Source organism: Mastigoproctus giganteus, chromosome 13 (genome assembly GCF_048544385.1).
Source record: "Mastigoproctus giganteus isolate SK-2022 chromosome 13, ASM4854438v1, whole genome shotgun sequence".
NCBI lineage: Eukaryota > Metazoa > Arthropoda > Arachnida > Uropygi > Thelyphonidae > Mastigoproctus > Mastigoproctus giganteus.
This window is the reverse complement of record NC_143587.1, coordinates 135,132,728-135,147,235: the sequence shown is the minus strand read 5'-3', so window position 1 is coordinate 135,147,235 and position 14,508 is coordinate 135,132,728. Positions and strand designations below refer to the sequence as shown.

The following is a 14,508-nucleotide window of genomic DNA, read 5'->3' as shown; positions in this document are numbered from 1 at the left end:
TTCTGATTATAAACTTTGTATTCCGTGCTTTAGAATTACAAATCAAATCAGCAATAAAAATGAAATCTTTCGGCACAAAACTGAAAGAAGAACATCATTAAAAGTTTCCCAAAAATTGCAGATATAAAGGACTTAAGATTGCATTCATTGTGGTAAATTCAAAATTACTGTATAATTTACGCTACAGATACAATGAATGAACTATCATACATACAAAATAAAAATAAATAAATTTTCTGTTTATACTCTGGGATGACCACACGGTCAGAGGAGTTCACAAGGTAGAGAGAATACAAGAAACAGCACCATATTCAGCAGTCACGGGCGTGAATCCCGGTCACTCAAGGCACGTGTACTTATGCATCCCCGCACCTGATCTCTCGGCTACGGTCATCTGCATTTTCAATTTTTACTGCCAGGATTTCATTCTTGCCATTCCTACCAATGGTGTCAGTGCAGTAAGTGAAAGAGTTTTCTGCATCTGGATTTCTCATCAAAGGAAGAAGAATACAGCTGAACCTAAAAACTGCTGATGTCCTGTTCCTGCACAGTAACTTACTACAAATTTGCAAATCATATTATGAATATATTTATTTATTTATTTTTTAAATTTATAAATTTTTTGTTATTTTTATGTATTATACATAATACAATGAAATATTAATATTATTGATTGATTTACTTTAATTTAAAGCTGACTATGCATTATTGACATGTAAAAATTTTAACAGAAATTTTCTTAATATGTCTTTTTTTTTTTCATGGTTTGTGAGTCAAATGCAGTGGATGTATACAAGACTCTAATGTGAGGTATGAATATGTTTCATTTTTTTTAAAAATTTATACGAATTTTCTTATAAATGATTTTTTTTTTGTAATTTTAATTTTTTATTTTTATTCATTTATTTATTTAATTTTTGCAGGTTGTAGTTAGAAACAGTGTTGGTCAGGTGAGTTCCTAGGGAATATGGCACCAGAGTGCAAATTGCAATTTGGTGCCACCCTTTAAAATTTTCTTCATATGTGTACACAAGTTTCAGGTTTTTATGTGCCCCTTGAACGTTGATGCCCGGGTGCAGAACACCCCTGGCAACCTTGGGACAGCCTGCCCCTGGTTGCAGGTCTAATGCAGTGGATCCACTCAGGACTGCAGTCCAGCCCACACAATGAAAATTAAATTGCATGGCTACTGTGAACCAAAAAAAAATCCCAGTTGCCTTTAATACAATCCAACAAATTTACAGATACAATGAATATGTGAACTCTTCTGGCCCTAACTGTAATGAGAATAAACTGAAATTTATTTCGTTTATTTTTAATATCTCATTACATATAAGATAAAAATTACTGTTTGCTAAAAAATTTTTCTCTGGTTCTTTATGACTCATTACTTAGCATCATTTCATTTCATCTTATCTCATTTTGGATATTCTAACGACAAGATCCAGATTGAATGTTAATTATTCAGAATTTGAAAAAAAAAAGAGAAGATTCTTAGTTTTAGTACTTGATCAGAGAACATCAATACTTTGGAGCAGTGGTTCCCAAACTATGTTCTGCAGATCCCAAGGGATCTGCAAATGGTTTCCAGGAGATCCATGGATAATTTCTGTAATAGCTACTTTGACTTTTGTCTATTTTTTAAAACAAAATTTAAATATCGCTATAGACAGGATGTCACAACCAATATGAGAATTCAGTTCTTTTTGGTTTGTTGTTTGGTTTTTAGGAGCATTAGCAACTAAGGCCATATTGCTCCGGAGATATGCGGTGGTCATTCCCTAACCTTTCCGCATCCTCTGTATTTGGTGGTCACGGGCTCGAACCCCGCTCTAATCAAGATGCATGTGCTAAGCACTGCTGCTCCTACCCACCTGGCTACGGAAGCGCCGAGAATTCAGTTCTCTCCCAACAAACAATCACTCCCAACTTTAAAGGACTTTGTGAGATGAAAAAACAACACCATTTTTCACACTAGTAGCGTATGAGGTATTAGCATTAGTAGCATTAGCATTAGTAGAGGCATTTGATGCAAGAAAGCAAGCTTATGCAGCATCAGCCAAAAAAAAAAAAAAAAAAAAAAAACCCACTTCCACTTCACCCCTCTGTTCGTTCAAAATACCTGTCCAGCTGAGCCTTAAACTTATTTAGGCTATCAACCTCCACCACAAGGGATGGAAGTCTGTTCCACCAACCAACTACCCGCTGGCTAAAGGCAAATTTCCGCACGCCTATCCTGCATCTGTCTTTCCTCAATTTGAATTTATGCCCTCTCAGGTGATTTTTTCTGAGCTAGAGGAAGAATCCCATCAGCATTGAGCATGCTTAAACAATTCAAGGCTTTATACACCTCTATCAGATCACCTCGCTGGTGCCTAGTCTCCAGATACTGTAATTTGCAAAACTTAAGCCTTTCTTCGTAAGAGCACCCCTTTGTTCCATTCACTAATCTTGTTGCCCTTCTCTGTACTCGTTCCAGCAGCTCTACATCCTTCTTGAAATGAGGCCTTCAGACCTGTATACAGTACTCTAGGTGTGGCCTGACCATGGCCTTATACAATGGAATAATCACCTCCTTATCCCTGCTGGAAAAATTCCTGTATATCATTGACAATACTCCATGAGCTATTCTTGCAGCCCGTCTGCACTGCTCAGAGAACTTCATATCTGCCTGCACAACCACCCCCAAGTCCCTTTCATTCTCTACCACTGTCAGTGCAGTACCACAGAGTTGATACGTTGCTCTGGGGTTGCTGTTTCCCATGTGTAGTACTTTACATTTGTCAATGTTAAACTTCATTTGCCACCTCTTAGCCCATCTGCTCAACCTTTCCAGATCCTGTTGCAGCAGCATAGTGTCAGTAGTGTCCTTGACAACCCTGCCAACCTTTGTATCATCTGCAAACTTGGACATTAAGCTTGATATACCATCATCAATATCATTTATAAATACAGAAAACAATAATGGACCCAACACTGAGCCCTGAGGGACTCCACTAATAACATTAGTCCACGATGAGCAGTGTCCATTGATTACCACTCACTGTCTTCTCCCCCTCAACCACCCCTTTATCCATAGCAGCAATTTGCCTCCAATGTCGCACTGCTCCAATTTGTGTAGCAGTCTTCCATGTGCAACAGTATAAAAAGCCTTTCTAAGATCCAAGTATATAATATCAAAGTTATTCCCTGCATCCAGTTCTTTTGTGACTGCATCATAGTATCCAATCAAGTTGGTCAGGCAAGACCTCCCCTTAACAAAACCATGCTGTGTCTGAGCTATAACTGAAGTCTTGTCTAAATGATCCTGCAGTGCTTCTTTAACCAGTGCCTCCATTAATTTTCCTGGAACAGAAGTTAAGCTCACAGGTCTATAATTACTTGTGTCAGCCTTTGATCCTCCTTTGTGAATTGGGGTCACATTTGCACATTTCCAGTCTATGGGTACCTCCCCTGAGTCCAAGGAAGCTCTCATAATTATGGCTAAGGGTTTGCTTACTTCCTTTGCTGCCTCCTTTAATATAACTGGATAGATCCCATCCACCCCCAGGTGCCTTTCTAGTGTTTATCTTCAACAATTTCTCCTCCACTTTACTCTCAGTTATTACAAGATTCTCTAGCTTACTGCCAGAGTTGAATACATCTCTGGCATTCCCCTCGCTGAATAACTCCTCATGTGTGAATGTCGATGCAAAATATTCATTTAGTTTGTTAGCTACCTGAGCAGGATCATCAACAGTTGACCCATCAATATCAAGTGGACCAATCTGATTTATCCCCTTCCTTCTAGAGTTTACATAAGTAAAGAACTCTTTGCTGTTTTTCTTTGCATCCCTTGCCAAGGATTTCTCGTAATCTGCCTTCGCCTGCCTAACCTCCTTTGTAACTTGGTTGCATATCAACTTGTATCTATCATAGGCTTCTGTGTCGTGTGTTAATTTGTAAGTATCCCATGCATTTTTCTTCTCTGCCATATGCCTCATTAGTTCATCTGACATCCATTTTGGCCTAAACCTTGAACAATATTTCTTAGTTGGTATGTAAAGCCTAGTAGCTTCCAAGATAAGTTCTTTGAATGCTTCCCATTTTGAATTTGCTGTTGGTAACATCATCAGTTGGTCCCACTGTATAGAATTTAAATACTGTCTCAGTCCATCGTAGTCGCCTTTACAGAAGCAATAACCCTTCCCTTTACCCCTAATGGTAGTTACCTCTTTGAGTAAATCCCACTTCAGTACACTGTGATCACTGCCACCTAGTGGTTCATTTATCTGCAGATTCTTAATGCATGAAGAATCACTGCTGATAATCAAATCAAGAGTATTACTCCCTCTAGTTGCCTCCCGAACATGCTGATGTAGAAAACAATCATCCAATAAATCCAAAAAAGCCCTGCTAGTGTGTGAGTAACCAGCCCCCAAATTCCAGTCAATATCTGGGAAATTAAAATCTCCCATTATAAGACTCTCTGATTTACCGGCCCACTCTATTTCCCTGTACAGTTCCTTATTATACTCATCAGAGTCATTAGGCCTATAGCACACTCCTACTCTCCATTTGGATCTCCCAATGCTTATGTCACACCAAACTGACTCAACACTGGACTGTCCGGCGATGTCGACTGGCTTCACTTCCTTGGTTTTTATGTGTTTCTTAACTAATAGCATAACCCCTCCCCCCTTCCTATCCTGTCTATCCTTTCTGTAGACGTTGTACTCCCCAAATTGCAGTTCTGCATCCCTTATATCTGTGTGACACCACGTCTCTGATATCCCAACAATATCTGCCTTTGATGTTTTGAGCAATACCTCAAATTCATCAAATTTATTTACTAAACTCCTAGCATTGGTGTACACGCAAGTATACCTGCACCTGTTTCTATTCTTAGCTACCCTAACACAACCCATGTGTTTACTTGTACCGCAATGGCTCGCAGCAGGCTCTGAAATACCATGCATCTTGTTTTTCAGGCTTCTGCTCATTCTAATAGAAGCAGTGCAAGAATCTCTTTCACCTCTGCCAGTGGCTACTGTCAATCTATTGGTCTCTGTCTCCCCCCCAAGCTAGCAGTTTTCCAACCCACCTAACACTGCCTCGATAGCATCAGCAAATATTCTTGCACCCTTTCTATTTAAGTGTATCCCATCCCTGTAGAAGCAATCTCTCCTGTTAACAAGTACAGTCCAGGCTGAAAAAAATTCTACCCCTTGAGCCTTGCACAATCTTTCCAGGGCCGAATTGATCGACAAGGCTCTCATCATATACTCCCTCCTATCATGTCTGGGCAGAATTGCAGACACTTTCAAATTCAACCCTAATTCTCGGCTTTTGTTCAACAGTGACCTGTACTTGTTAAGTAATTCTGCCGGTCTCCTACTCTTAATATTATTAGTGCCAACGTGTACAACTATATCACCTTTTGTGCCCTTAAAAGATGATATTCGCTCTACAACGTCATCAACCTTTGCCCCTGGCAGACATACCCTGGTCCTGTTCCACCTATCTTTTTTACAAAGCATGTTCCCCGTTTCCCTGACAATAGAGTCACCAACAACTACTAGTTCCTTCGGGACCAGCGCATTCTGCCTTGGGGGTTGTCTCTGTGTCACGCGATGCCCAAGTACAAGCTCTGGCGTTGATGTGGGCAGCTGAGAGCTTGATGGGCCCCTCAATTTAGTTTCTTCGAGGGCATCCACCCTGTCCTTCAAGCTCTCATATAGGACCACAAGAATGCCGAGTTGTTGCCTGATATCGATACACTCCTTGCATCGCGCACACACAAAGACATCCCCCTTGGCATTATCATGTCCCGTACCCGATTGCCCTGCAAACATCTAGCAAACAGTGCATTTTATAAGGCTGTGAGTCAGAGGACAACTGCCCCCCTCAGTTCTGCTCTGAGCCACAGCACTTCCATTAGCTTGAGCCTTTTGCTTTGCTGCTCTGGTCTGAGTCATGATTCTATTAATTTATTAATTAATTATAATTAATTATGTTATGTTATGTTATTAATTATGTTAAATATAATTAATTATATTACGTTTGTAATCTAAGTTGTTATATGTATTTATTTAAACGTACAATTTAACTGCTAACGAAGTTCAACTAATGCTATCTAGTACGGTATATAACTATCGTATCACAAAGGCGGGAAAATTACGAACGGTAGCGGAGTTGAAACACGTGGAAACCTTTACCGATACTTTTATGCAATTACAAGGCCGAGTAAAGAATAAATACACCAAATTAATCAGAAAATCACAAAATAATGTTATACTACTAAATTTAAATCAAAAGTTTTAGAAAAACAATAATTTCAAATCAATAGATAAGAAAAATCCACTTAGCGGCTTTGAACACGACCGTCTCTAGTAGCCTCGACAGCAGACTTGTGTATGATTGATTGTATACTCAAATAGTGACAGTTTATTATTCAGCTATGTTTTGTGTGTCTGAAAAAGGTAGATTATAGAAATGAAATATATAATAAATCAGTTCTAAGATAAAATTTTTAATTTTGGATACCTATTGTTCGGACACCTCATATCTGAACTAGGATGTGAGGATCCGTGGCTATTTTTTGAAGCCAAAAGGAGTTCGCAAGCAAAAAAGGTTTGGAAAACACTGCTTTGGAGCATCACTGGACTTGGGGGAAGTTACTTTAGACTAGAGAAGTGCCAGTATATTGCCAATACATAAAGGTGGTTCTAAGAGCGAGGTGTGTAACTACAGACCGGTCAGTCTGATTTCAGTGGTTGGGAGAATCATGGAAGCAATGATTAAGAGTGCAATCCATGAACATTTAGAAAGAAATGGCATTCTGAAGGACACATAACATGGTTTTGTTAATGGAAAATTATTTTTAACTAACTTGGTTGGCCATTTTGACAGTTACTCATGGACTGGATGTAGGAAATAATTTAATAATTTTGACATAGTTTATTTGGATTTTGATTTTGATTCAGTCCTTCATGAGAGGTTACTATATGCTGAAACAGGGAATCAAGGGAAAGATTCTAAGATGTATTATAGGGTGGCAGGATTGGAAGGCAGAGGACTGTGATTAATGGATATTCTTCAGATTGGTGTCACAAGAAAAGTGGGGTTCCTCAAGGAGTGATTCTTGGACTGCTTTATTTCTGATTTTCAGAAATGACATCAGTGAGGGGATAGAGGATGCAAATAAATGGCATTAATGATTAGAACTAAGTAATGCTTCTGTAAGATGTCTTGGACAGACTTCAAGGATGGTCAGAAAAGTGGCAGCAACCTTTAAATGCAGAAAGTTGCGAAGTCTTATACTTGGGGAATAGCAACCCCAAAATAACTTATACGTTTGGTGGGGTTGAATTAAAAAGAGTAGAGGAAGAAAGAGATCTGAGAGTTATGATACTGGCAGATATGAAATTTTCTGAGTAAGTGTAAATAGGCAGCCAGTATGTCTTATCAACAATTTATCAAACAATATCCTACAGAGATAGAGAGGGCACAATCTCAGTGTATCTGCAATAAGGCCTCTGAGGTTGGGATTATTCATACTACCAATTTTAAACACACACACCAACCGTTTATGACTGGTTGAATAATGAAATAAAATAAAATAAAATGATAGAAAAGACTGTAAAATAATATTTACAAAAAACTTTTAATCATTTACAAAAAACTAAACTATAACAAAAGTAAAATAAGTAAATAAGTTAAAATGCATTAAAATATAAATATAAAAGCGATAAAAAGACGATAAAAAACACTAGAGCTTTCGGAGGTGTCTTCCTCCTTCCTCAGTAATAGTGAGACTTAAATGACACATCCTTAAATACCAGGTTCACGGCACACGTGGATGACCAGGCGCATACTCAGCATTCCTTTCACTTGTGCCGGAACCGGAAGTGGACTGGACACGTGGAAAATTAAAACGTTTGTCTCTTGTCAAAACCACCGCCTCAAAAAGGGGGTGAAGCCTAACTCCCCTGTCTCTGTTTATACTATTGTTACCAGAGGATCCAATCCACAGACTTTCCAGCCACTTGCGGTCCCAGAATCTGTGCGCCCGGTCAAGGATGACAGCGTTGTCGGGGGAGATCTGGTGTTGTTTTTCCCAATAGTGCTCGGCAATGGCGGATTTATTGAGCTCTGCGGTCCGTATCGCTCGTGAATGTTCTCCCAGACGGTCCTTGAGACGCCGTCCTGTCTCCCCCACGTAACATTCCCCACAATCCGGGCATGTGATCTCATACACGACCCCACTACTAGAATCCCTAGTAATGGGGTCTTTGACCTGTGACACTACTGTGTGCAACCTCCGGCCCGGAAGCTGCACACAGCGTGTCTGAAAGTCGCGAAGCATCCTCGCAATGCGATCTGACAGGCCCGGATAGTAGGGAACATACACTGTGGTAAGCGGTACAGGCGGAACTACCCGATTGGGCTCTTCCTCTCTGTTGTATTCATCAATGACCCTCTGGGGGTAACCGCACCTCATAAGATCCGTCGTGATTTGCCTAATTTCCTTCTCCCCCTCCCTCAGGGGTACTGCAATGCGTTCTCACCCTACCCAAAAGTGCTCTGGCCACACTATTCTTATGTTGGACAGTCTGTGCCGTCCTATAATGTGTGTACTGGCCCCTACACATTGGTTTCCTATAAACCTTAGTTCTAAGTCTGGGGCCTTCCCTATGTACCATTATGTCCAGAAATGGGAGGGTACCATCTATTTCTACCTCCGAGGTAAATTTTATGAAGGGGGAGAAACCATTGAGAAACGAGACCACATCTTCCTCTCTCCCCTTCCTTACAATAGTAAACGTGTCATCAACATATCGTTTCCACTTACGCATAGGGAACTCCAATCTTGCGAAAACCCTATTCTCAAATTCCTCCATAGCCAGATTTGCAACAATGGCGCTGATTGGAGAACCCATGGCTGTACCGTGAACCTGTTTATACATCACTCCTTGGAAAACCAAGGTTGTACTAGAAAGACATAATTCAACAGCACCACATATATCTTCTATGTTTAGGTGGGATCTAGCACTTAAAGTATTATCATTTTGTAATTTACAAATTACAAAATGATAATACTTTAAGTGCTAGATCCCACATAAACATAGAAGATATATGTGGTGCTGTTGAATTATGTCTTTCTAGTACAACCTTGGTTTTCCAAGGAGTGATGTATAAACAGGTTCACGGTACAGCCATGGGTTCTCCAATCAGCGCCATTGTTGCAAATCTGGCTATGGAGGAATTTGAGAATAGGGTTTTCGCAAGATTGGAGTTCCCTATGCGTAAGTGGAAACGATATGTTGATGACACGTTTACTATTGTAAGGAAGGGGAGAGAGGAAGATGTGGTCTCGTTTCTCAATGGTTTCTCCCCCTTCATAAAATTTACCTCGGAGGTAGAAATAGATGGTACCCTCCCATTTCTGGACATAATGGTACATAGGGAAGGCCCCAGACTTAGAACTAAGGTTTATAGGAAACCAATGTGTAGGGGCCAGTACACACATTATAGGACGGCACAGACTGTCCAACATAAGAATAGTGTGGCCAGAGCACTTTTGGGTAGGGTGAGAACGCATTGCAGTACCCCTGAGGAGGGGGAGAAGGAAATTAGGCAAATCACGACGGATCTTATGAGGTGCGGTTACCCCCAGAGGGTCATTGATGAATACAACAGAGAGGAAGAGCCCAATCGGGTAGTTCCGCCTGTACCGCTTACCACAGTGTATGTTCCCTACACTCCGGGCCTGTCAGATCGCATTGCGAGGATGCTTCGCGACTTTCAGACACGCTGTGTGCAGCTTCCGGGCCGGAGGTTGCACACAGTAGTGTCACAGGTCAAAGACCCCATTACTAGGGATTCTAGTAGTGGGATCGTGTATGAGATCACATGCCCGGATTGTGGGGAATGTTACGTGGGGGAGACAGGACGGCATCTCAAGGACCGTCTGGGAGAACATTCACGAGCGATACGGACCGCAGAGCTCAATAAATCCGCCATTGCCGAGCACTATTGGGAAAAACAACACCAGATCTCCCCCGACAACGCTGTCATCCTTGACCGGGCGCACAGATTCTGGGACCGCAAGTGGCTGGAAAGTCTGTGGATTGGATCCTCTGGTAACAATAGTATAAACAGAGACAGGGGAGTTAGGCTTCACCCCCTTTTTGAGGCGGTGGTTTTGACAAGAGACAAACGTTTTAATTTTCCACGTGTCCAGTCCACTTCCGGTTCCGGCACAAGTGAAAGGAATGCTGAGTATGCACCTGGTCATCCACGTGTGCCGTGAACCTGGTATTTAAGGATGTGTCATTTAAGTCTCACTATTACTGAGGAAGGAGGAAGACACCTCCGAAAGCTCTAGTGTTTTTTATCGTCTTTTTATCGCTTTTATATTTATATTTTAATGCATTTTAACTTATTTACTTATTTTACTTTTGTTATAGTTTAGTTTTTTGTAAATGATTAAAAGTTTTTTGTAAATATTATTTTACAGTCTTTTCTATCATTTTATTTTATTTTATTTCATTATTCAACCAGTCATAAACGGTTGGTGTGTGTGTTTAAAATTGGTATCAATCTCAGTGTATAAGGCAAGTGTAAGACCACACTTGGAATACTGTGTCCAAGTATGGATCCCACAACTAAAATAAGACATTGAGGGTTTTGAATTGGTCCAAAGATGGGCAACCCACATGGTGATATCTGCAAAAGAGCGACTGTAAGAGGAGAGGCTTTGAATATGTAGGCTACAGAGCTTAGTTACACTTTAGAAAATTTAGAGGGGTCACATGTCTCCGAGAGGGACTAGTAAAATGAACGAGGGCAAAATTTTCACTGTTATAAAGGATTCCATAACTGGGGGACCACTTCTTTTAGTTTTTATTTCTTTCATTAAATTTTTATTGTTATTATTTATTTTTTGGTTGGTTCAGCAAAAGCCTGTGGCTTCTTTGTATTATATGGATAATACTAATAAGTTTTGTAATATTACAAATAAGAAAAAATAAATAAAAACCTGTATTAATGTTATTCATGCACACATATAAAACACACAAGTGCAAGTTTTCTTTCAAGAATTCTTCAATTCCAACCACAAGCTTCAATATTAACTGATTTTTATATCTTATCAAAATGTGAAACAATGGGACTGCAACTTGCTCTGTGATATGAGCATTTACTAATACAATACAGTGTTGGGCTCTTAGTGTGGCTTGTGGGTTTACAGGAGGCAAAAGAAAAGAACATTTACCCAAGAAATTTCCTTGCCCCTTTGCGTTTGCAAGTGAAGCCTTAAAGAGAAATTGCTGGGCCTTTTCAGGGCAAGCAATTTCTATTCTCACTGACTTGTTAAATCTAACTGAATATATAAAAGTGTTTTGTCAATCAAAAACAGAAAATAATATTTTTGATATACAATAAAATCTCATTAATACAAACTCAGTTTATACAAAATACTCATTTATATGAAGCACACGCCATTCCCCTGCGAAAGGATAGGCGTTTCTATGTAAATATATTCATTTATTACAATATTCGGTTAATACGTATTATAAAGTTTTTTTTCACCCCATGAGAAATAAATATTGTCATTTTGTATGTTTAATACAAATCTCAGCAGAGCGATCCGATTATTGCCCCCAGCCACCTGGCTCCCTAACTCCCGAAGGATGGCACTGACCTGGTAGAAATTAGTTTTATGTAAACAAAAGCAGTTTGTGGTAGCTACAACATCAAGTGCACTCTGAAAAACATCTTTCTGAAGGATGAGTTGTTAAATTAACAAAAGAATAAAAAGTTTTTCTAAGTTGTTTACATGCACTCCCTCACTCTCCACAGGAATAAGGTCAGTTTCAATTGTTACCCAAGTTCAAAGTCTTTTGCTATTGTATATAGCAATCTATTTTTTGTGCCATTTTATCTGAGCTGATGTCTTTTTCAGAACTTGTGTCTTTAAATTAATTTAAAATTTGTTTATATTAAATCTTATCTAGCAGTGTTATGGCGACAAAACGTAGACGGACAGAATTAAGCCTGGAAATTAAGCTAAAAATTATACAAAAGGCTGATAGGATGGAAAGAAGCAAAACGGACATTGCAAAGGAATACAACATCCCTTTACCTACTTTATCTACAATACTGGAAAACTGAAAAACACTTGAAGAAGTGTGTGACACCGGAGCAGCACCGGAACACAAGGAGCTTGAAACAAAACTTTTCGAGTGGCACCAACACCAACAACAAATGTGTGCCTCTAATTTGCCAATATCAGGTCTGGTTTTGGTCAAGAAAAGACATATTATCTAGCTCAGCAACATGGGATTAGCAATTTCAAATGCAGCAGTGGCTGGCTCCAAAGATTTAAAGACAGGAATAACTTGGTTTTGCGAAATGTTTGTGTTGAGTCTGGATTAGTTAAGAAAGAAAAGGCTACAGACTGGTTGTGTTCTGTACGGTCTATCCTTGAAAAATATGAGGCAAAGGATATTTTTAATCTCGACGAGACAGGTTTATTTTATAATTTGCTGTTCGAGGAGAGTCTTGTCATGGTGGAAAATTAAGTAAACAAAGACTCACTGTTCTGTTATGCTGCAATTCAGATGGCAGTACAAAACTATGCCCACTTGTGATTGGTAAGTTTTCCAAGACAAGATGTTTTAAAGCAGTTAACCAACTTCCCTGTGATTATGAGGCCAATAGAAGTACTTGGCTTACAGTCAAAATTTTTCAGTCTTGGTTATCAAAATTGGACAGAAGAATGTCTTCAGAAAAAAGGAACATTTTGATGATTTTAGACTGTTCTCTATCACATTCTGCTGATACACTTAAGTTGACAAATATACGACTGTTGTTTTTACCCTCCAATACCACCAGTTTAATGCAACCACTGGATCAAGGCATTATTTATAACCTCAAGGAGAGCATATAGAGCCTGCCTGATAATGTACTTGATCCACAACATAGGAGGGAACAATTTGCAGCCAAATTGGAATGTCTTGGATGCTATCTGTAATCTTGTTATTGCTTGGGAAAGTATTATATCAAGTGTAATAATCAACTGCTTCAGAAAGAGAGAACATCATCGAAAAACATGGTCCAGCAGATGAATGTGATAGCAAGAGTGAGGAATGGAGGAATTTGAAAGAGCATATGGATTTTTTTGGCAAATTTGAAGAGTTTGTGAAAGTGGATGAAGAAGTTGCTACAACTGCAATGACAACACCAGAAGAGCTGCTGGGTACGAAACAAAACAGTGGTGTTTTTGTTACCAGCAACAGTGAACACACACACACACACACACACACACACACACACACACACACACACACACACACACACACACACACACACACACACACACTCTGCCATCTAAAAATGATGCCAAAATGCATTGAACATAATAGAGAATGTGTTGGCCTGCAGCAACATTAACAAATAAACAACTATTGCATTTGAAAATGTTGGTGCTGTAGTTAAAAATGCATATGGGATAAAAACTGTGCAAACAACATTGGATTCTTTCTTTAAATTAGATTAATTTATTAAAAAGTTAATGGTTTGTATGTCTCCTTTTATATTATGATTGTAATTACTGTGATACTAAAATATTGTATATATCAAAATATATACTGTACAATATTTTCATTTCCATTAATATTCATATTGCTTTTCTCTTGGTTTTATCTTACAAATAAAATAAAAATCTTTAAAAAAATGTTATTCCTGTTACTGTATTGTTAGACAAGGCTTTTGTTTTTATTTTATTTTATTAATTTATTTTTGATATTGTTATTTATTATTATTCTTAGATATACAGTGTATGTACAAAAAAAACCAAAAAAAAAAAACCAAAAAAAAAAAAACCTGGTAAAACGTTGACCTTTGAGGTAACTCATTACTACAAACCAAACATGAAAATTTAGGTCCCTTGAACTTTGTATTAACGATATTCCACTGTACATTCAATTCATCTTCTGGTTATGCCTATTTTTCATCCAATTAACAGCTCTTTATTAAAAGTTATTATTAATATTAGTAATGTTAAATGGCACAAAGTGCAAATCTTGTCTTGCATAAACAAATGATGCAAGAAAATAAGTTTATAAAGCATCACCAAAAAAAAAAAAAACAACCCTCCTGCATTACCTGTCCATCACCATACAATAATTTGTCTAGTTCTTCCTTGAATTTATTCAACTACCCACTTCCATAGCAACAATGGAAGTTTATTCTAACAATCAACTAAAGGCAAACTGCTCTGCACATCTGAACCATCCTTCAATCTGAAATAATGCCCCCTCATGTGTGTGTAGTCTGAGCAAAAGTAAGAATGCCATCAGCACAGAGGTGTAGCTAGGTTTTCAGCACCCTTGGCAAATTCGTGGCTACATGCCTTTTTTCGATAATTGGCAAAATCATAATAAATAATAAGTACAATCGGATCTATTTAACAAACTTCTTTATAGCAAAATTTTCTATTTAGAGATAAATGTTTTCTTTTTA

The 14,508-nt window shown here is 38.7% G+C and overlaps 1 protein-coding gene across 1 annotated transcript in view; it reads right to left on the bottom strand.

Moving 5' to 3' along the window:
- LOC150076458 ((E3-independent) E2 ubiquitin-conjugating enzyme UBE2O) overlaps positions 1–14,508 on the bottom strand; it is a 758,089-nt gene that overhangs the window by 86,145 nt on the left and 657,436 nt on the right. The window lies entirely within an intron of this gene.